The 24,671-nt window shown below is 43.2% G+C and overlaps 1 protein-coding gene across 3 annotated transcripts in view; it reads right to left on the bottom strand.

Moving 5' to 3' along the window:
* The window catches only part of BEGAIN (brain enriched guanylate kinase associated), a 243,835-nt gene that overhangs the window by 145,325 nt on the left and 73,839 nt on the right, over positions 1–24,671 (bottom strand). The window lies entirely within an intron of this gene.

Raw genomic sequence — 24,671 nt, 5'->3', positions numbered from 1 at the left:
TCCCATTGACTCAATTGGTCAGGATTTCACCCTTGACTTTTATTTCTTTCCATCCCTGTGTGACTTTGAAACAGAGCTATAACCCCTCTCACAAGGTTTCCTGGCTTATATTTTTGATTAATTGGGCAAACTGTCCTCTCAACGCTAAAAGGATCACTTCTTTCAAGTCTCATTCCCAACTAGAAACTGCTTTTTCTTCTCCCCCCATTTCTTGCTCCACCAACCCAGACAGCATCCGTGAGGCCAATCCTGGAGGTTCCCAGCACTCTCACTGCCTTCCTTTGTGATATATTGAAAACTGTTTAAAAGTACAGCTATCACTTTAAGAGTAAGGGGGTTCAAGGGCTCTGTAGGGAAATGTGTAATCGAAGTCAGTCTACACAGAGCCAGCATAGAGTAAAGTGGAGGTGAGTTGTATCTTTCTGTTTTAAAGAGTAGCCTGCTTTGTCTCTTTCTGCTTTGAGGTTCTTATGTGGTGGTCTGAATTCTAAGAAATAAAATAGTTACATCCCAGCCTTTCAGATGGAATATTCTACATTTGTATCTAACTTCTGTTTGTATGCTAAGAACACAACATCAATCAGGCCCCAGATTGCTAAAAGAAACATCTGAATTGTCACGAGGTTGATGTCATGCAGAATATTGATATTTTTAGACAGGGAAAACAAAATGGAAAGGTTTTCAGCCCAAGCTCTTGTCTCAGAATCAGGCTGAGAAGTCAAGGAGATGTGCGGGAGGGAGGACTAACTGATGGAGAGGAAAACTAAATAACATTTAATGAAGTGTTCAGCTGATCATTAGCTACACACAGTTCTGGTTTAAAGTGTGAGTTTCAAAGCTGAAGATCAATGCCTTGTGTTGTAGTAGGGAGCAGGAATAGCTCATGATACACAAGCCTGTATTCTATAAATCTTCTAAAATGCTTTGCTGTCATTTCAAGCATCACTAAATATTTCATTAAATTTTATGGCAAATACAAATGAAATGTTGAGGAAGTTTATCCTCCTTTATACTAGAAGGCTTTTTATTTCGGCAGGGTCTTTCTTGTCAATTTCTATGGCTAGGGTGAAAGCATTGATATAATTCTTTCTTTTTGCCTCCAATCAGGGCCGCCCGGGCAAGGGGGAGGGCAAGTGGGGCAATTTGCCCCAGGCTCTGGGCCCTACAGGGGCCCCGTGAGCCCTGGCCCAGTGGCAGTCCGGGTCTTCGGCGGCGGGGGCGGGCCTTCAGTCACTCTGGGTCTTCAGCGGCATTTCGGCAGCGGGGGGCCCTTCAGTGCTGCCGAAGACCCGGACTGCCGCCGGGTGAGTACAAGCGCCGCAGCTCCCCAACTTTGCCCCAGGCCCCCTGAATCCTCTGGCGGCCCTGCCTCCAATGTTCAATTTCAGGTTCTTTTCGATTCTTTTTAGAAGAAGACGGTAATTTGCTGCGGAGCTCTTACCGAGCTGATGTCAGCCAGGTTACAATTAACCATATGTCTTTCCCTGGGGGTTGAATGGAGAGAGCACAAGTGAATACATAGGTTTAAAACAAGCTGAGGTCTCACTAAGCCTGTAAATACAAAGTTCATTCTGTGAAGCTAGGTGGCAATTTTACCAAGTGTTCCACCGCTTTTCTGGTCATTTTGAACTGACAAGGTAAACAAGGATTAAAAAATCAAGCAGGAAATATTCAAGAAAATCTGTAACCACTCAGCCTTATTGAGCACAGTTGATAAGGCTAAAATGATTTTTTTTTTCATGTGCATCCTGTTCAGGTGTGCCATGATGCATTTCCCAAGGTCCATATAAATGAATAAAAGAGCAAGGCCTTTCTTCACTGTGTACAGGAACAGTGTATCCTAAAACTAGTTTGCCTGTTGCAAAGCAGATGATCATGTAAATAGAAGAGCGCACGCTCTCTAAAGTGAATTTAGATGCTAGGGAAAGGTGCCAGATATCAGCTGAACCTGACAGTCCTCTTAGTTCAGAGAACAGCCGTGTAAAGCTTTTCAAAGCCCTATCCGTGCCTGGAGGGGTGACCACTTTTAGGAATGGGAAGACAGGTCACCACAAATGTTCTGCAGTCCGTGGCCTCTGCTTAATTATGTGTGGGCACCTCCTGGGGACTCTGTTGTGCATGTGCACGCCTACAGTTGTCATCCTCTGGTGATGGGAGTGGGGCTTATTATAACTGTTCTGTTTGGGAAGGCTCAAAGCTGGATACATGGACTGTGGGGGTCGGGGAGACAGTGCTCAAAGAGAGAATATATAGGAGGAGGGAGTTGGAGGAAGCCTATAATGGATACAGTATCAGCAGCTTTGCTGGAGGGGAGAAGTAGCCTGGAAGAAGCCCCTGGCAAAGGCCATTAAAGCCAATGGGAAATAGGAAGGGATTGGAGAGCTGAGCTGCTGCTGGGAAGAAGGGAGGGCTCAGAGAAGGCAGCTGAAAGGGGTGAGAGTAGCCTCAGCATCCTTGATGAGTCCCTTGTGTGTGGGCAGCTGGTGAGAGAGGGTAGAAGGGGAACCCCAGTGAGAAGATCGCTATGGGACACATTAACGTTAAGGGAGGGAAGCCATGACCTGAAAAGGAAAAAAGGACACAGAAACCCCACCCTTCAACATTTCACGAAGTACTTCTGCTCCTCCTATGCTAGGGTGATGTGTTTGCAGCACAGGGCACTCTAGACAGCCAGCGACCTCCAGATCATTCCAGGTGTGATGTGGAGAGTGAGCTGCAGGTGCACAGAGCTCTCATTCTCTCTACCTCCCTGCAAGGGATCTTACCAAAGGAAGGCCCCTGTAACTGCAGGGTGTCAGAACTAGCATTGTTCAATTTCTCTTAGCATGAGGTGCTATGAGTCACGTCCTCAGCTGGTGTAAATGGCTCCACTGGAGCCCATGGTATTGTGTGCCATTTAGAAATAAGAAGGGGCCAGGTAGAAGCAAGTGCACGGTCCTGGATTTTAGCCCCACCTCTGCCATTGATTTTGTGCAGAAGAGCACGTCACTTAAAAGCTGTGCCTCAGTTTCCCCATCTGCCAACTAGAAATAATAATTCTAGAGCTGAGTGTCATCTAGGAGAATAATTTATCCTGTTAGGTAAAACTTTTTCATAGTTAGCTGCCTAAAGCTATCTACTGAAGTCCATATTTAAGTACTTCCCTATTAGAGGCCTGACTTTCAGCAATGCTGTGCCTGAGGTAAAGGTACAAAGCATTTCTGTTGCTCTGTATTACCAGCTTAAAGGCTTTATGAAATAATATGTTCTACTAGGTTATGATGAAACCTATTGTTACCACTAATCTTAGGTCTGGGCTACACTGGGGGTGTGTGTGTGTGTGTGTGTCAAACTAAGATATGTAATTTCAGCTACGCTATTTGCATAGCTGAAGTTGAAGTATCTTAGTTCGACTTACCTGGCCATCCTCACTGCAGCGAGTCGACCGCCACGGCTCCCCTGTTGACTCAGCTTACTCCTTCTGCTGAGGTGGAGTACAGGTGTCTATTCAAGACGTGATAAATCAATTCCCGATGCATCGAATACTACCCGCCGATCCAGCAGGTAGTATAGACGTACCCTTGGATAAAAGACCCTCTTCTCCACTTCATGGGCATGTCACTTTCATTACTGCTAATGGGAGCTATGCATGTGTCAACTTCCCTGTCTAAAAAGACACCTACAGTAGCTGTGTTCCTCTATGGTGCTCATGAAGTAAATTAGGTGTATGGAAATGCTGAATGAACTAAACTCCAATATTCACTTTAGAGAATAGGCTGTGAAAGCAATCTTCTGGCCAAGCAAGCACTGGCACCATATCATCTAATGAAGGGGTGCATTGTTATTATGAAAAATAACTTTTACAGCACCATGGATGGCTTACTGATTTTTACAGTGGCTGCTGCAGTATGGATCTACTGCAGGGGGAGCCTCTTCGTCCCTGCACAGAAGGCAGCCATAATACTACAGCCACAAGTGCAGGGGTTCTCAAACTTCATTGCACCGCAACCCACTTCTGAAAACAAAAATTAGTAGTACACAACCCCAGGAGGGGGGACAGAAGCCTGAGCCTGCCTAACCCCCACTGCCTCAGGTGGAGGGGTGGGGGTGGGGGGCAAAGTTGAAGCCTAAGGGCTTCAGGCCCATGTAGGGGGCCTGTAAGGTGAGCCACACGGCTGAGGGTGTAAATCAGGAATAACTCCTTTGTAATTGGGGTTACAGCAGTAGATGAGAGAATTCAGGCCCATGGAGTGAAAGCCTGCCTCAAGCATAGGGGACAGCATAAAGCCAGGAATCCAAAGGGAAAACAGGAGCGATTGAAGGAGTGAAGGGAGCAAGAACAGTGATTTGGTGGGGGTCAGATCATGCAGGGCTTTGCTGGTGAGGGTGAGAGCTTGGATGTGAAGAGAGGAGAGGCAAGAAGACAACAGAAGGATTCTAGAAGGGCATGTGTGAGGCATAGTCAGAGTGAAGGGGTTCTCTACCGAGAATACTGACCTTTTCTATTTGAGATCCAGGAATTAGCTGCTCACTGGAAGTAGAGGTAGAATCTACATATAGCTCTTTGCTGGAAAATCAGCAGTTTCGGTAGTTTTTTCTCAAGTTTTTTGTACTGTTTTTCATCTTCAGAACACACTAGAGATATTAACTCATTAATTCTCCCAATACCAATATGATGTAAGTTTAAAAAAAAAAATCTTCTCCATATACAGATGAAGGAACCGAGGCAGATATATTCCTTGACTTAGCAAGGCCATCACTGGGCTCAGGATAAGAACTGAAGCCCAGATCCTCAGAGGTATTTAGGTGCCTAACTCCCATTAATTTCAAATGGCATTGGGTGCTTAGTACCTTTGAGGATCTGGACCTAAAAGCTGCCTGCCTCCCAGTCCTGTATTCAGCCCTGGGACGCTACTTCTCTTGGAACACATCCTCTGTACCACAAGCCAAGTGTTCGCAAAAAGGAGAGATGGTGAAATGTATTGACTTTTGAGGTTTTGTGTGTATGTTTAGTTATGGTTATTTGAAAGTTTTCGTTTAATGAAGGAGGTAGCAGCACAGGACAAATTCATATTGCATCTCATACAAGGTTTTATGCTTTGTTCTTGATAAATACACAATATATTTACAGCACAGGGTTCAACTTGTGTAACTTGTAGGTAGATGGGTTGGGTGAAGACCTTAGAAGAGGGGCCTCGGACATGACCCCTGCAAAAAAGCTTTTGAAAGTAATTCCCACTTCATTATAAACCAGTCCAATCCAAGGTAAAACTCTGACCTAATGAAGTATTTTTATGAGCCCCACAGATTAATAATCTCTGATAATGTTGCTGTAGCAGAATCCAGACAGGCGGATTCAACCACAAAGAGGGAAATCATCCCGATCCTTCTTTACATTTGCTGTTGGAATTCTAACAAAGGAGATTTCATGGAACCTCTCTAGCACAACAGTGGCATGGCCACAGTTTCCTTGGTCAATGGGAATGCCTGGGGGTGAGGGGGGGAGGAGAAGGGGGTGTGACACTCTGGCAGTCACTGAGTATAGTTATTTGCTCCCAGCAGTTTTATTGATTGCTAAATTTATTGACAAGACATTCTCTCCAGTCAATGCCTGTTATTTTTAGACTGATCTTTGAATCTCAGTTGGCTTGTTTTTGACAGTACGTTTCGTAATGCATGTGCACAGAAGCCTGTAGTAATGCTATTGCAGTGTAAAGCACTTAGGTTTCCACTTCACCTATTGTCGGGTGAATTTAGAATCAGGTTTTTCTGGATCATGGAAACAAAACTTTTCTCATTCTTGGAAAAAGGCATTTTTGTATTAAGGCATAGAGCAGATTGGAGCTTCAGTAAACTAAATCCAAATTAAGACTTGATCAAAGGAAAAGATTCTACCATCCTAGGCTTTCCTTGAAGGGGAGCATTGATTGGTGTCATGGAGGGAGTTGAAACAAATAGTTCTTATTTGGGAGATTTTTTTTTCCTGAGATCCTCTCATACATTGACTCAGTGTCACATTTGTGTGTATTTTATAGAGAATATTAGATGCCTAGACTTCCAGGTTGGGCAGTCTTCATAAATGGAAGTGCATCTTAAAAAATACCCTCCTCCTATTTTGTCTCTTGTAAGAAGACACAGCTGTGGAAGTCGTCATTTGTGTGGCGAGACTTATTGCCTAAATAATGCATTTAGTCCAGTGTTGTTAAATCATTTTGCACTTTGTGCAGGCTGTCTTGTAACCCTGACTTGACAGGTTCTTGCCTGTACATCTGGGTAACAATATTAGAGAGATACTTGAACTTGAAGTAACATTGTGTGCTGCTGTTGATGATTTTACATAGACTTTATACACTGGGAGATCTATTTTACAGTATACTCCTTGAAGATCATCCCTGTTCTATAATGGTATGGTGATGACTAGCCCTTCCCTTGGTAATGGTGGCGGAATGTTAGCATTAGCAGAAGTGACAGAAGAAAAGGAGGAACATCACATACATACGAGCACAAGGGAGGATAATGTCACTGAGTTCCAAAGAATAAACTATTCCATGCAACTGCATGTCATAGCAATTCAATTGCTCTCTCATTCTCAGTTCTGCCTAACCTATTTATCTAACATATGCCAGTTGTAATGCAACTATTGCTGTAGTGTTTAAACACTAATACTGCATAACAGAATGACTAGGTCATATTATGTTTCCTGCAATTTAAACACTTCCGATTTTCAAACTGGTACTAACTGAGAGAGGTCTGTTTGTTTAGCTAATTTGAATTTAAAATACGAAAGCTCAACAACTATAAACAAAAGAGGGTAAAAATGAATTCATAGAAGAGTAGCACAAAGTGCTGGAATAACAAAGTTATTAACTGATGCACTGGGGACGGGGTTCCTGTTGAGTAATTGTATTCAGTAAAGGTGATTCCATATAATTTAGACAATATTTAGTAGAATACAATGAATTCAAGGGCACACCATGATGTGCTGCCACTTTTTTTTTAATACAAGAGACTCCCACAAAAATGTTAACCATAGCTTATGATACGGTGCTTATGCAGGTGCAGAGGAGAGGTGGGAGTTGGGAATCTATTTGCTCTTCAGGAACATTTTTATGATTCAACACTAAGTCATCTCTGGCAGGAATAACTTACAGTATCCAGAGAGGGGATGACTCCATCTGAGCTGGGAAATCACACCAGCCTTCTGCATTTTTGTCTAAGAACTTTAACCAGTGGCTTCTAGAAGCTCTCAACTCCTTTTACTCCTCCATCCGACGTCCAAACAGCTGATCATCCTGGGTTTGATCCAAAGTCCAGTGAAGTCAAAGAGGCTCCCAGTATCCATTTTGGGAGAAATGACACTGCTTAATTCTCATGCGACTGCATTTCACATCTCTATTCAGAATAACATGGAGATAAGATTGAAAGCTGTATTTCGATTTAAGAGGAAACGTCCTGGAGAAAAGGCTTGGTTGCAGCAAACATTTTTGTCCTTTTTAGCACCTTCTTGCCTTTGTATCCCTGAAGAGGATCTTCCCCTATTGACATTAGGTATGGGAAGGGGAAGCTCGCAGGCCCCAAGAGGACTTTCTGCCTGTGATGCGGGAAGCAGAGCAGATGCCCTGCAATGGTGGAGAAGAAGAGGGTATGTATCTAGAGTGCTGCATAATACAGGTAATGAGCTATATATGTCACAGTGAGTCAGCAGGACTCAGTCAGCATTTCCTGAAGTATTTCAATGCCTTCTTAAAGGATAGCATGCTCCAACTGTGCAACCCCAGTGCTGCTGCAGTCCCCTGTCACTGTAGGAGAGCCCTGCCCTACTTTGTTACACAATCTAAATCTACAACCTACCTGTCACCCTCTACTGAAGAAGGCATGATGAAAGTTGCATTGTATTAATATCTTAGTCTGCCCAACAGTCCTTTATCATTGGCTCCTCTTGGAGCAGCCCATTTCGTGTCGCTCCTGTCACTAACAATTATCCACTTTTCTAGGAACCGATCAATAGACTAGATAAGCTTCATAACTTGTCTTTTTGTCCAGATTTTTAACCAATAACCCTGGCCTTTCAGCACCCTAGTGGCTGAAAAGTTAAGGTTTTGTTTAATATGCACTTGCAAATAAACCTTTGGATGGTGTGCGGCTCTAATGTGTTGAAATATCTTAAGCCCTAAACACACACAAATCTAGAGTAGACAGTTCACACAGTTGTTGCTGCTGCCTGAATGTGGGGTCAGGATCATGTTAGAGAGAAGCCTCTCTAGACAGACACAACAGCGATTAGGGTGGTATAAATACATAAGGGAGAGAGGAGGGTGGAAAAGGGATAGCTTGAGCAGGGCAATTCTAATTTTCAAAGTGATAGATGTTAAAGGAAAGTGTAATGTTATGCATGTAGTTACATTAATCACCTTCATCATGATATTTCTTCTATTCCCTGATTGATTGACTATAAATTTAGCATACAGGAAGAGGACGGGAATAAATCATTAGGGCTTCAGCTGCTTTAGAGAGAGGGTGCCAAATTCACCATCGGGATAAATACGAGTCACCTTATTGGCATTAGTGGAGTAGTGCCCATTTATATCAGCAATTTGGCCCTTTGAAAAATTACTGAATAGTTATGAGCTTTCCCATTAAACAGTTTGAGCCTAGTCCTGTATTCCTTAGAGCTGTGAGTAGCCCATCGTAGAATATCACGGTTGGAAGGGACCTCAGGAGGTCATCTAGTCCAACCCCCTGCTCAAAGAAGGACCAATCCCCAACTAAACCCTTACAAGGGTTCTCATTGGCTTCACAAGAACTACTTACCTTCAGGGATGGATTAAGGAAGGGTGTGTGCACCTGGGCCGTGGCTGAGGGGGTGCCAGTAAGCCACAACATTTGGAAACAAAGACCAATGTGGGGGGAGCCTGTTGCCATAAGAGAGTGTTGGAGTCTGTCCTGAGGATGGGGGATCAGGGAGGCAGCCCTGGGGAAAGGAGCCAGAAATGCCTAGAGCATTATTTACTTTTAGGGGATGCTTTGGTTGGTGTGAGTCTGAACTCCATTTACCAGAGTAATGTGGTATTGCTCATTTCAGTAAGGATTACTCATTAGTAAGGTTGGATTTTTATTTCTGTCCTTCATATACAGTGGTAGAGAAATTAGAACCAGAAACTCCTGAATTCTAATCTTGGGTCTGATCCAAACACCCCATATGATCTTGGGCAAGTCACTTAAAGCTTCTCTGCCTCAGTTTCCCTATCTTTAAAATGGAGGAAAATGAGCCAGAGGAGTCATGAGACATGGCTGATGTTTTTAAAGTGCTGTGAAGGTGAAAGTTTCTACATAAGTGCTAAACATTATTGTTTTTACCAAACAATCCAACAACGTGCTGAGTCAGAGAGGAAAGTGAAAGGTACTTTTACAGAGAATAATCATCGATCTATCTTTGTCTCTTCCTCACACTCCCACCCAATGCACCATGAAGGATACTCTAAAAGGCATGCTGCATATTTATTTAAAATTGCAACTGCAATACTTCATGTAACATCTACCCTTAAATATCATCTTACTAATGACTTATTCTGCTAATACTGTACTCTGCATGCTGATCTAGCATCTTTCATCTGATGACTGTCAAAGCACTTTACCAGCACTGATTAGGTAAGCTACCCATTGCCCTTGTATTGTATGTAAGTATTTACTTGGTAGAGGTGGATAAACTGAACACAACAGCTGACTGTGCTTTAAAATCCTTAATAACTTGACCTTGCTGTCTTTTGTTCATACCCCTGAATCTGATATGTTGAAAAATCAATAAGGAAAAAATGTGGCACAGTTCTGTTAGTGCCCCATTTCAATAGAATAAACTACAAGAAGCAATTCAGTAATTCACTAAGGTAAATGTCCTCAACAGCTCCCATACTTGAGCTATGTTATGCTCCAGAATTAATATAATTATCTCACTAGTTTATATTTTTGTTTAATAGTCCAAAGACAATGTTATACACTCTTCGAATGGTCATGGAATGAATCTTCATAAGGTTTGTCCAACACTTCCCAGAAACAGATTTTTTTTTCCTGTTAGTTTTGCCCCCCAGAAAACCCTGAATGGGATATGGTGGTGATGGGGAGGGAAAGCAAGGAGATTGTCTCAACTCTTATATCCCTTGGTAAAAGGTGGCTGGAATCCCCTCAGCAATAATAGTTCCTGTTGCTTCCTAATATCTTTCTGGGTAGCCATACAAAATCAGGTAGGGTGAGAGGTGACATGGTCTGAGTTGTACAAATAGGAAGCAAATGAACCACTTCCTCAGAACTGGACTCCTTCCTCCCTCTCCAACAAGCCTCAGGATGCTCGTAAAGGTGTATAAGCTAAGAAGATTAGGAATAGTGCTGAGGAGTAGTGGGAGGTTATGAGGGTAGTGAACGTTCACCTTTCAAGTTTGATTACAATTAACCCTAGTTAGAGTTCCATGAACTACCCAGTGCCAGGCTTGCAAATTTTGACTCTAGTTTGTTTCAATGGCATTACAGTGGCACAGAACAGAAGTAATAAAGCAGCAAATCCAGGCCTATTGTTCAAAAACATAATTCCCACTTTTATTCACAGTTAGAAATATCTGGCAGTTTTGAGCTTTGAATGCTAGAGGCTGAGCATAATGGCTCCAATTTTTCTTTCAAACAATTCCTGTATGCTTATAGTTCCACTAGTCAAGGCTCTTTCTTCTTCTTTTTGACTGCAAACAAGTTTTATGTCCATTTACATGATTTTAAACTACAAGCAGGAGCTTTGCTACTTCTAGTTAGCAGATGACCCAAATCCCATTGTATTTCCAGTTTATAAAGATGAGTTTTGAAGACATGTTCATGGACAGGACTTTTGCTGGTTAATATGGCAATATGTTAAAATGTCAGATGCAGAATTAACAATTCAGAACAAACACCATTATAGATAATATTTGCGCTTTGACAGAGCTTTCCATTCAAAGATCTGCAAGTGCTTTACAAGCATTGATGGATTTAAGGGTCTTCAGTGCCCCAGTAAGGCTGGTAAATGTCACCTGGAGAAATGTACAGAATTTTTGTGACTAGCCTGAGGTTGTACAGAAAAAAAATATTTGCCAGAACTTGAGAGTAAATCCCAATCACCTGACTCCTAGGTCTTGTGGTTAAAGCAAAATACATTGTAGTCTTTACAATATAAAACATTGGATCAAATTTTCCAGTGTCCAGCTGAAGTCAATGGGTCCTGTGGATCCTCAGCACTTTTGAAAATCAGGCCCTAAGTCATTAAAGTTGGGCAAACTTGGTGGACATTTGCTTACACCAGCATCCATTACACTTTTTTGCATTACATGATTGGTCTTAATTTCAATAATTAAAGCGTGATTGCAAGCCAATGCCCTAATGGGCCAGTGCTGAAGAAAACTGGCAGAGTAAGAGTGGAAAGTGCAACCAATTGCTTTATGTGAAAGAGCTTCCCCAAGTAAATGGATGGCATCTCCTCTGTTTGCTGATTCTGCCTGATGGCTATAAGGTCTTCTGTCTTAGTTTGCTTTAACTTAGGGCTTGGCTACACTTGAGAGTTGCAGCACTGGGAGTTACAGTGCTGGTCATACAGCTGTGTAGGGAAAGTGCTGGTGTGTGGCTACACTCTCAGCTACCAGCGCTGCAGTGTGGCCATATTTGCAGCGCTGTTGGGAGTGATGCATTATGGGCAGCTATCCCAGTGTTCAAGTGGCAGCAACGTGCTTTTCAAAAGAGGGGGGTGGGGTGTAGTGTGACAGGGAGCGGAGGAGAGAGAGAGTGGATTTTTGGAGCAGACACTGTGTATCAGCTCCCTGCCTTTCAAAATCAGAAAATTTTCCCGACCCCTTACTCTTAACTGCAAATAGCCTGCAGACCAGATAAGCAGCTGCTCCAACGGACTCCCTTTCTCCGCTCCGCCCCCGCTGTTTCTCTCGTCAAGCAAACACTCTCCTCCTGCCTGCCTCATTCACAGGGGTTATCTCATTTGATTGTTCACAGTCAGTTACAGATTGATCACAGCAAACAGGAGCTGTGTTTGTTTTTTAGATAAGCAGCTCCCGGAGCCCCGAGTTCACAACAAAACAAAGAGAGGCTGCATAACAAAACAAAGAGAGTAATTTAGTTAAAAGCATTCTGGGATATCTCCTAATACCCTGGAGGCCAATAACAGTGCTGGTGTGTGGCCACACCTGACGAGCAGCGCTGTACTCATTACACCTCAAGCAGACCAGGCCAGCACTGCAGCCAGGGAGTTGCAGCACTGGATGTGCCTTGCAAGTGTGGACAGTTACTAAGTTGCAGCGCTGGAAAGCCTCCACCAGCGCTGCAACTCTCAAGTGTAGCCAAGCCCTTAGCTAACCTCCTAGATAAATCTGGTGACCAATAACAAAGAAATTAGTTAACTATGGTCTTGAGAGCGCATAAATTATTTAGCAAAGACTTGCCATACAAAACTCAGGTTGGTTTGGGCATACTTTAGTGTGAGTTCCAATTCATACATACAGTTAACAGGCAAGACTTCAAACCGTTACAGATCAGATGACAGAATTACTGTATAGAAACTAATACTTTTATTTATGCATTTTTAGGCAGTGATATCACACTGAATCCTCAGATTTGTACTAACTCCTCTTTTAGATTAGGAAATAACTTGGTTTCTGGAGTCCTTTTCAGCTCATGTTCTGCACAACTGTAGTTTGCTGATCTCAAATTAACTTTGTGTGGTCTGCACAAGCCAATAAGTTATTGTTTTTTTTAGCAAATCTGTACATAATGAGCTAGATATCCCACTGTCATTCTAGGAAATAATGCAGAAGGCATCTGAGGATGTGGGAATGATGAATCATGATTCTGCTATTTTGAATATATCACGTTCAGGATACCAATATATAATACAAGATAAATAAGGAGCAGGGACACTGTCAATCCACACTGCCATCTGAGTCAGAATGCCAGCTCTGCCTGTCATCATCATCATTAGCTCACAGTTGTAGGAACTACAAACAGAAAAATATTGGCAAATCTCATTTTCATATTTTAGCAAGATTTAGGGATTCTTTCATGGGATGGAGATGGGAATGCAAAGATTCAATAGGGTAGGTCAGGTCCATACAGCATTACCAGAAGTGCATTCAATGAAATTTTAACTACAAAACTATTGCCAAAGTCTATTTACGGTCACAGTATCTACAATGTTACTTGAGGGTTTCCTTCTAGTCCCACCAAACAGTGACAATTAATTGTTGTCTGCCACATGTTTCTGGATTATAATTTGTTTAGCTAACCTTTTTCTTAATTGTTTTCAAACACCTGTATAACAGATTTTAATTTCTGAAGTAAAATGCTTCCAGAATGGAAATCCACAGCAATATACACACAGTTCCACTAAAAATTGATAGGCACCATTTTTTCTGATTAAAGCTCAAACACCAACACAGAAGATATGCCAGAGTTAAGGAGACACCTGTCCTGAGGAATGCTTTCATTTTTATATTTAGACAGATAACATGCCGCTTTATAGTCTAGAAGGAAAACCTTTAGAAACTCCTGGCATGCAAAAACAATCTGTTTTCCTCACTAAATGGCTTGAGACTTTGCCAAGTTTACAAGTAGGCTATGGTAAAAGGCTAGCAAATGAGTCTACGGTTAAAGAAACAGGAATATCAAACTGTAAAAGGATACATTCCTATTAACAGGATGTACCTATTACCCAGAATTGCTTGCAATATATAGAGTATGCAAGACACGCTACTTAGGTAGGGCTGATCTAGATAAATGGCACTTATTAGCAGTATCCCTCTTAAGTGCTGTAGCCTTGTATGTATTTGCTTTCCCTGGAAGGATATTGAGTTACAGTTTCTCTTGTGGGCTCAGTGCAGGAGAGCATGGAGGGAGTAGGGGTTTGGGAGCCAGCTGTAGCTCTGATACTCTAGGCCAGTCTGTACTGGCCCCAGCCTGGAGTTCGGGGGTTTTCTAAGTTACTCCATTTGCATATAGTCCCTAAACGACCATACACCAACTGAGAATAAAGGAGCCCTGCCCTATCTGCTATCTTCCCCAACACACTCCCCTAAGTGTGGTGTAGGAGCCAGCTCCACCATCTCTACACCAAATGAGAGCTGTGCTTTCTGGGAAGTTCCAGATCTGGCTCCTCTGCACCACCTGAGTTGTGCAAAGGAGTGTGATCAAAAATGAGAATCTGGTCCAAAACATCAAATTAATTTATCTCCTCCCTCACAATCTAGCCATGACATTTGAGTTTGGCTGTTCCCTCCCCATCACTTGGGGGCTGTGATGCTAAACAATATTATACTGTACATCCACTAGGTGGCACCATGTGCAACATACTTTACCTAAGCTGGTAATAGCTAGAGTAACCAGTACATTGAGGTATCTTAAAGAGAATATACATTCATATGTCTCTAAGATGGAAGCTTTGTAACCAGTTTATATCTGGTACATGACATGTCAGAAATAAAGGTAACTTAACTGCCAGAGGAGTACAGAAAGAGAAGGAAAGCTACAACACAGGTTGCAAGAGGAAGGGAAAAAAGACAACAAAGGTTGCAGGATAGCTCTCATCAACATGCCATTCTCCATAAGGCAGTGTTTCTCAAACTGGGCTCGCTGTTTGTGTAGGGAAAGCCCCTGCAGAGCTGGTGCAACCCATTAGGCGACCTAGGCGGTCACCTAGGGCGCTAACATTTGGGGGGCGGCGACCGCGGCAGCCGGATCTTCGGCTGCCGCGGTTGTCGGCAGTATTTTGGAGGTGGGACCTTCTGCCGTCTCTGTCGGGGGGTGCCATGTCGGGGGCGGGACCTTCTGCCGCCTAGGGCGCCAAAAAAGCTGGCGGTGCTCCTGAGCCCCTGGCGGGCCAGGCCAGTTTGTTTACCTGCCCCGTCCGCAGGTCTGGCCAATCGCGGCTCCCACTGGCTGCGGTTCGCTGCTGCAGGCCAATGGGGGCTGCTGGAAGTGGCAGCCAGTAAGTCCCTCAGCCTGTGCCACTTCCAGCAGCTCCCATTGGCCTGGAGCAGCGAACTGTGGCTAGTGGGAGCCGCGATCAGCTGGACCTGTGGGCAGGTAAATAAACCAGCCCAGCCCGCCAGGGGCTTTCCCTACACAAGTGGCGACCCCAGTTTGAGAAACTCTGCCATAAGGAAACTGGAGACACCCAGGTATGCTCTTTAATTTATGCTATGGGGAAGCAGGCAGAACATATCTTTAAATCTTTTTTTTTTTTTTTTTTTTTTACTGAAGACCCCCAAAGATGACTGTCAAAGGGTTCTGGCTAGGTTTGATGCATACTTTATACCTCAGAGAAATGTGGTTTATGAAAGGGCATGTTTCCACCAGAGAATTCAACAAGCAGGGGAATATGAATCTTTTATCAAAGCTTTATATGTGTTGTCTGAAAACTGATTTTGGGGCCTGCAAAACATGAAAATACTAGAAATACATTAGCCATATGACTTGCAGATGATGATCTTTCACAGCAACTACATTTTAAAACAGACTTAACCCTGCACATAGCTATTCAAATAGCAAAAAGCAGTCTGAGTTGGTGAAATGGGAAAATTTAAGAGCAACTTGCCAAACTTGAAAAATCAGAAACTTATATGCTGTAAACAAACAGAGTAAGTGCTAAAAGTAATTATCATAAGATCCTTGAGGCTAAGAGGGACAAATTCCAGGCTAACTACAAAGGCTTTCAGACTAAATGCACAAGATATAGGAAGATTCACAGCCCAAGTGATGCATGTCCAGCCAAAGGTACAAGATGGTAATAAATGCACAAAATATGGATATTTTGCAGCTGTTTGCTGCACAAAAGCAGTCAGGGTGTTGACTCATTACAAGCAATCAAAAGGCATTGTTTCTGGGATCTATCACATGTGATGACGGAGCCTGCCTGGACAGTGAAACTGAATATTCACAGACTAGTAACTTCAAACTTTACTCAGGAACAGTGACAATCCTCTCATAAGGGACTTACAATCATCTTCAACCCCTCTGAGCTGAAGTCACCTGACAGCCCTGACTAGCCCCTGAGGTATTCTGAACTGCATGGGCCAGTCCATCACAGCAACAACTTAAAGACAAATCTTTGCATTCAGAGTCCAGCAAAACTCCTGAAGGGAAGACACCACCGATTCTTTTCTAATGTTGGAATAGTAGTACTAATCTCCAAAGTGACCAGGCATGAAGAGAGTAGGTTCTCTTATTATTTAAATGTTTTCTCTGTAATGCTTCTACCTTAACAGAAAATGTGCTTGCTTAGAAGAAACTGTGTGGTAACTTATAACTATGGATAGTACATAGCCCTCAGAGAAAGAAAAGTGGCCTTTTTAGGCAGCCTGGCTTGCTGAGGATATCACAATGTAAGGCAGGGATCTGTGTAGCCAGAAGATTTCTGGTAAGGCAGGAGAGACAGACAGATCTCTGCCCAAGAGACGTGACCGCTGGGAGCTGGAAACCTAACTTGGATGCCCTTAGTGGACCTCGGCGGGGAGTACAGTTGCAGTTGCCCTGAAACTGTGACAATCAGGTTCCTCACTCAATCTTTTCTCAAGACTAAACATACCCAGTTTTTTAACCTTTCCTCCTAGGTCAGGTTTTCTAAACCTTTCATTATTTTTGTTGCTCTCTTCTGGACTTTCTCCAGTTTGTCCAAATATTTCCTAAGTGTGGTGGCTAGAACTGGACACAGTATTTCAGCTGAGGCCTCACATACAGAAAGACAGTTACCAACTGTGTCTCACATACAACACTTCTGTTAATATACCCGAGAATATTAGCCTTTTTAACAACTGCATCACATTGACTCGTACTCAATTTGTGATCCACTATAATCCCCAGATCTTTTTCAGCCACATTACCACCTAGCAAGTTGTTCCCCATTTTGTAGTTGTGCATTTTATTTTTTCCGCTAACTTTGAACCTTATTTAATTTCATCTTGATTTCAGACCAATTCTCCAATTTGTCAAGCTCACTCTGAATTCTAATCTTGTCCTTCAGCATTCTATCAACCTCACCATGCATAGTGTCACCCACAGATTTTATTAGCATACTATTCCCTCCATTATCCAAGTCATCAATGAAAATATAAAATAGTACTATACCCAGGACAGACTCCTGCAGGACCCCATTAGATACATCCTCCCAGTTTGACAGCCAACTGTTGATAACTACTCTGAGTATAGTCTTTCAACCAGTTTTTGCATTCCATTTATGTTTTATATCCATCCTCTTTGAAATCTAGCTCTGATCAAGCAAAACAGTCCTTGGCTAAGTCCTCTACTACTGTTGCTTGCTATTGGGTACTCACTGTGCCTGGGTTCATGCTTTTTTTTTTTTTTTTTAAGTGGTCTAGCAAATTGTCAGTGTACGTTACTATAACTGCTCAATGTTCTCTATCTGTAGGCCACTCTGGAATCTAAGTTTGGAAGCCATGTTAGTGTTCGCTATAGCCTAGTAAATCTAACATCTATATGTTAAATGCTACATTAAGCATAAAGATCTGGGGTTTTTTCCTTCAGATGGGTCTCTAAAAACCCATAAATAATGTTTAGCCCTTCAAATTTCCCATACCTAAAGCTAATTTTTGAGAAGGAAGAAAAGACCAGGATTGCCATTCAGTACTGCATGGCACCTTCTAGCTTTTACAACATCTCTAAGAAGAGATTGTCTCCTTGAGATAGACATCTGTCAAAACGGTGATAAACTCCATCATGAAGTAAAACACATTCACCAATTTGCCTGCTTGGATCTCCTAAGAATGCCCTGAAACCTAAATTAAGCTACTTCCTGACTCAGTTACTGCAATATGGTTAGTCCAAATAGGGGACGGCCAAATGATGATTTTTGATACATGGTAGATATCTTTGAGGCATGTGTGACCTATTTTTAGAGCTATCAGCAAAAGCTTGAAGATAGCATAGCATTTTGGGACTTAAATGGTAAAATTTAAATGTTTCAAAATAAACTCCAACTTTTAAAGATACAGTCTTTTGAGATCAGAATAGCAAGCCCAACTAGTAGCTGATGAACTCTACAAATTCAACTCGTGGAGTGTCTTGTTCAAACTTGACCTTTATGCCACTTGGCGTGGCACTTAAGAAGGGCTCTTCATCTGAATTCAGATCAATCAGTTTTCATTTGAGCTCTTCTCCCTTGATCATCAGCATTCCTAAGTGGTTTCCTGTCTGTTATATACTAGCCACCCCAGACTCCAAGCATATGTCAACAGAGTACAAGTCCCATTTTGCACAAATCTGGCATATGCTGATTCTTGCTCAGCGATAGAGCTGTCAGTGGATCCATCAGCAAGTGCAGTAAGAAACCTAAGAACCTTTGCAAATGCTTCTATAAAGAATTTCACACCATGAGTAAGTATACATTGATCTGAGATGAAGCCCATTTTTAGCTGGCTAGCAGTAAGACTCTGTAGACCTAAAATCATGAGTGGTGTTAAACAAGATGGGAAAACTTTTTGGTATTGTTATTTTTAGAGTAATCTAGTAACAAGAGCTTTGTCGGGCCAAAGTGACACACTTCATCTGAACAGCAGAATGGTCACATACATGCAGAGAATCAACTTTAAAGGTCCTATAGCCATTTACAAGAGTGCTGTCCTTATTGGAAAAAACATTTCGTGCTTTGTTCAGTTACACACACTATTTCATCTTTCAGACATGAATTCTGGAAAGTGTTTCTATACCTGTTTCTGATTCCTTTAGAATACTCTCCTGTGCTGTATACTAAACCCTTATTTGGCCTTCGGCCTTCATTATAACCTTAAATAATTTCAGTCCTGTTAGATTTTATTTTAACCCTCCCCCCCCACCGCAAAAAAAAAATGTGGGTGTGTGGTGGGTTGCTGTATTCTGGCCTTTTTATAAAAAAAAAAAAAAAAAGTCCATCTGGACATATTCAACTATATTTTAACAGTTGGTCTGTAAATCATAGATCAATTTGCAAATTGAATTGCCTAAATCTTGCCAGTGACAACTAGAAGCATGTCTACACTGCTTCTCCAAAGTTCAGACTTTGGGAGTGTGACTAGCAATATGCACCAAAGTGCTGCGCTGTAACTCCCTCGTGTGGATGCTGTGAGTGCAAATGAAAAGTTTCCTAGTTCACATTAATGGAGATTGGTTTGAAGAGGACTCCGTTAATGAGAACTAGGAACCGTTTTAGTTTGTGCCGGCAGCTCATGGGAATTACAGCACAGTTCTCTGGTGAGTTCTGCTATTCACATGCCAAAAGAGTGAACTGTGGGGTAGCGTAGAGGTGCCTTTTAAATTTGCAAATGTAAATGGCTGTAACAAAGTAATAGAGCCTTTCCCTCTTCTAATCAAATTGTTTTGTAGCAGCAACAAGTAATTACATCATAGTTAATAGTATAACAGAGCCTACTCTGTCTTGATTAGCAAACTGGACTGTTACTGTCTTTGAACTGATTGTGGGCCAGAGTTTCCAATCTTTTCCTGAAAATCATAGACAAATTTCTTGTTGCAGGTGCTTATGTCAAATTGGTAAAACTCCATACATCTGGCTTAACTGCTAACCTTCATTTCCCCAGACACCTTTGATCATTGCACTGACAGATGAGGCTCAGGCACTACTGCCAGTCTAAGTTCTAAATAATTATAGCTGGTTTAAAATGTTCCCAATTTTTTATATTTATTGAAGAAAGATCGATTTTTCTAGCCATAACTTTCCTGAACTGGTTTTTTTAAAAACTTCAACCACAAAAAGGGATACAGGCGTCTCAAACTTTGTGAAAAACGTTCCCATTGTTTTGGACCAGATCTACTAACAATAATGTTCAGTCGTGTACCTTGTCTCTTCCCACCCCTCTATCCCCAGGCATTACCTGTAAGGCTGTATCAAGGAGGCACCCCTTTCCTCGGTGACTCACTGTAGTGCTCCACTTGATAGGAGATTAGCAGTACAGTGCTCACCCCTGAATCAGTTCAGGTCTTTGTTCTACTCCCAGTCATCTCATGTGGCCACCCTCCCCTGTTCTACCTGGCATCATTCAACCTGGCCTCATCCTGTCCTGTTCTCTCTGCCAACTTTTCTGCTCGCTGGACACTTTTAATTGCCTTTCATCACTTCTGCTTGTTCCATGTTTCCAGGCAATAGGATTTTTCCCAGCCATAGAGCAACAAACTGCAACTGCTACTTCAACAGAGAGGGTAATTCACCATTTGAACAATTTTACCAAGGATCGTGGATTCTCCATGACTGACAATTTTAAAATCAAGATTGGATTTTTTTTCCTAAAAGCTCTGCTCTAGGAATCATTTTGGGGAAGCTCTATGACCTGTGTTCTACAGGAGGCTGGACTAGATGATCAAAATTGTCCCTTTTGGCCTTGGAGTCTATGAAAAAAACCTGTCTGCAGCAGTGAACGTGTAACAGCTTAATACATTCTGTTCCTTTATCCCTGTGAGGCTTTCCCTGAGCTCTCAGCCTGTCTCTTTGAGGATTTATAAGGGATAGTTGTGTCAGGAATGAGACTGAGAGAACTGAGCAGTTTAGAACTCCTGTGAGCAGGATTAAATGACACAGCATTAGGAACGCCAGTGGCTGCAGAAGCTTGTCTACACTAGGGCTCTCACTGTTGCTGGTGCTGCTCGATGGGGAAATTCGTATTAGAAAAAATAAAAATGAGAGGGGTGGTGGGAGAAAGAGCAAACTACAGAGGAGGGCAAGGCAGAATGGAAGGAATTTAGTGGCAGGCAAGCATATGCCTTAGCATGTGAAGAGAGCTGTGACAAGTGCTGGGAATGCAGCATCGTCTAGTGGACATGTGTGTGTGTGTTCGGTTTTTTTACTCAACTACAATAAGAACATTCCTCCAGTGCTTTGGGTGTCTTTGGCTATCCTTTAAAAATGCACCAGTCAATAAGCAGACTCATCAGTTATCACACATCAGTTCAAATATCCTGCTACAAAGCACAGTATGAGAATTCAAGAGAGAGTGGTTCTATCATTGGCTCTGTAAGTGTGAACTTTGGGCAAATCAGTTCATCTCATTTTTGTCATCTTAAATCTGAGGATCAGAACCTGCTCCCCTCACAGGGTTGTTGAGACTTTAGGTGTGTAGTGGCCTGGCTCCCGGCCGCTCCTGAGAGGGATGAGCCAGAGCAGCCACCACAGTGGGCGGAGCCACCGCCACCTGTCCCTGCCCCCCAGAAGTCAAGAGGCGGGACAAGAAGTATAAAGGCCCGGCCCCAGCGCTCAGTTGCTGCCCAGCGGCCGGAGAGGACAGACGCTCCTGACCGAGCTCCTGCTGGACCGAGCCTTCCCCGAGCCCGGTACCCTGAGGAGGACTGGCCGAGCCTTCCCCGAGCCCGGTACCCCGAGGAGCTGCTCGAGCGTCCCCCCGACCCGAGTCCTGAGGAGCAGCCCGAGCTAGCCAGCCCTCAGCACGTCGAGGAGCCCATGATGTGGGACCCAGCGCCGGACACCAGCGATGAGCAGGTACCCATGAAGGGGGAGATGGAAAGTAGCCCGGGGGTAGCTGACCCCAGTCTGGCTACAGCAGACTGTGAGCCGATGTCGGTGTGTTGCGGTCAGGACCCCACCAGCACAGCAGCAGACTAACTGCCGCTGTTAGGGCCCCGGGCTGGGACACAGTGGAGTGGGTGGGCCTGTGTCCCCCCTGCTACCCCACTCACGGGTGGCAGTCTCCCCCTCACACCAGCGCTCAGACATAGAAGTCTGGACTTACCTGCTGTTTGCTCAACTCCTGACTGAGGACCTGAGCCCCTGAACTGTTCATTTTGCTCAGCCCCTGCCTGAGGGTCTGAGCCCCTCGAACTGCTGTTTGTTGCCCCGCCCTGACCAAGAGCTGGGCTTCACTAACTGTTGGTTTTGCTCAGCACCTGCCCAAGGACCTGAGCCCGTGAACTATTGTGTTTGCTCAGCTCCTGCCCAAGGACCTGAGCCCCTGAACTACTGTGTGGTGGCTCAGCTCCTGCCTGAGGGTCTGAGCCTAGAACTGCTGTTTGTTGCCCCGCCCTGACTGAGGGCTTGGGCTTAAACTACTGTTTATTTTGCTCAGCCCCTGTCTGAGGGTCTGAGCCCTTGGACTATTGTTTGTTGCCCGCCCTGACCTAGGGCTTGGACCTTCGGAGACTGAACTACTAATTTAGGCCGTGTAGTGAGGTGGCCTGGCTCCCGGCCGCACCTGAGAGGGCCGAGCCCCCACACCGGACCCTTACAAGGTGGTTTACAGAAATGACTGACTTGAGTTCCTTTGAATTGTCATAGAAGTCCTATTACTTTTATAATGATTACGACTAATACTAAAAAGAATGTAAAAACCTCAATAGGGAACCAACCACTGCTCCATGCACTATGATTAAACTAATTACTTGTCATGATCTTGCTGTACCACCAATGTGAATAGGAGGTGCAAAAAATGAATTAGCAGAGGGAGTCCTCTATTTAAACCTTCCTTATAGGGACATACAATAAATCCTGTTTCTGCATTGTGCGGGTCTAGAATTGATTCCTGGTCGGTCTGGATTGCCACTTTAAATTTAGGGATATACTTTGATATCTTTATTCACGTTGAACATTACCCGACTGAACAAATAGTCCTATTGACCTCACTAGGATTACCTGGAGAGAAAAATAGTTTTTCCCACACGGGATAGTATCAAAAACTGAGTTAGGGTTGAAAACAGATAAAATAACTTTGTATTCCGAGTTGGTCATCTTCTAGCCAAGGATCTGAAATGACTTTTTAGACTCAACTTCACAATAATTTCCTTGCAAAATAGGAAAATATTACCCTATAATTTGAAGGGGGATGATCTGTGGCTTACTAGGCAGTAGAACCCCTGAGTCCTGGCTCCCTGTCCTGGTCACACTGTTGATCAGTTTTGACCTCTGGATCTGCGTGCACAATCTTTTAAGTGGCCACATTCTGGTGCACCGAAAAACATGGATGTGCAAGGCTGGAAGCATGAAAAAAACAACTAAGTAATGCTAAATACAATTGTATTTAATTTATGCTAAATTTTATAGATCACCCAGAAAATCTGGCACTCAGCTCCCACAGTAGTAACCTAAATAGAACAGAACATAATGTACATTTCAAAACTCTACTTTGTTACATACCATACCTCTGAAACTTTCAGCCCTTCTTGGTAGACATATTTAAGCAATGAATCTAAAAACTGTGCTTAAAAGGTTGTACTCAGCAGTAATTAATGTTTAAAGTGTCTGGATAAACATGCACACCCAACCAACATAAATGCTGATCCCCAAGAGGTTTGTGATTAGTAGTTAGCCTTATTTCCTGCCTAATATATTGGTACCTCTAGCTATTGTAAACGCTACTCTATACTGCTAAGAATTAGTCACAGTGTGAAGATTTCATTTAGCAATTATTTTTCTAGCTGAAATTGTACAGAAAAATAGCATGCTTCTACTTCTGTAGGAAGTTCTCCACATGCCAGACTAAATTCTGAAAATCTCCCACTCTCCTTCTCCTCCTTCCCATGTCCAAAAGGACTATGGTGCACCACTGCTAGTCGAGTGCTCTGGGCCAATAGAACACCACAATAATTCCAAAGTGTGGTAGATCCCTGGGTCAGCAGTTGTCTGTCTTATGGAACCTACTGCATCATTCCTCAAGGCCACTTCAGATGATCGGGTTTGCTCAAATACAGCAGGCCTTCTATAAGAACAGGTTTTAAAATCTTCAGATATTTGGCCTTTGGCCTCCCAAGGGCTGCCGTTTGAATGGGCCATATGAAGCGTGGAGTCCCTGTACTTATTTTTGATACTTAAAAGGCTCATTTTTGAAATGGGGAATAGAATGCTAGAACCCTTTTAACCTTTAGTGCTCACCCTGAGGAAGCTCAGTCAGATGAGATCCAGATAAATGTGATTCTTTCTCTCTCCCCCCACTTCTCCCTCTGTGTCCTGGTGTAAGCCTCACCTCCTTCCTCCCACTTTCTTAAGTCTTAGCTCTGCCTCAGTTACCCTAGTTCCAAAAAAGTGGCCTGAGGCTCTTATTCTCCTCACTTGCCTTATCTCAGCTGCTGATGTATGACACCTCCCTCTGTACCTTACCACCCAGTGGATGTGACTGGAACTGGTAGCAGAAGAGACAGCACATTGAGAGTTCAATGTGTGCACAGGCAAGGCAAGATAGGAATGGGTCCCACCATGATACTGTACTTGTCCCCACATGCCGGCCGCCAGAAACCCTCTCAGCTACAAGCAGTACTGCCTTGTAGGCCAAGGGCACTGGCCTTAAGGTGCTGAGCACACTCCACCTGTGTGTGTGAGAGACTTTTTCAACTCCTGAAGGCAAGATCTTACACGGCTTGTGAGTTCACCAAACCTTTAAAGTGACGGTACTGTAGTATTTTAACGTGTTTCATTTTTTAAAATGCTGAAGGTGGATTTAGTTTGTGTTCAGGTGTGAGACAACTATAATTGGCATAAGCCAAGCAAAGTTCAGGTTGCAGCAGTGCAACTTACCCCAAGTAGCTCTGCCAATGACCACCTATCTTGGCCGACTGTCCTACTCCTGAGCCCCTCTTGGGCAGAGGGTGCTTATGATGAGTTATGCAATGAGAACAAATGTCTGCTTTGTAAAATACTATATACAGCAAGTATAAACAACAAGCTATAAATATCAAGA

This window comes from Mauremys reevesii, linkage group 4 (genome assembly GCF_016161935.1).
Source record: "Mauremys reevesii isolate NIE-2019 linkage group 4, ASM1616193v1, whole genome shotgun sequence".
Classification (NCBI taxonomy): domain Eukaryota; kingdom Metazoa; phylum Chordata; order Testudines; family Geoemydidae; genus Mauremys; species Mauremys reevesii.
The sequence above is the reverse complement of the archived record's forward strand: the minus strand, read 5'-3'. Positions and strand labels throughout refer to the sequence as shown.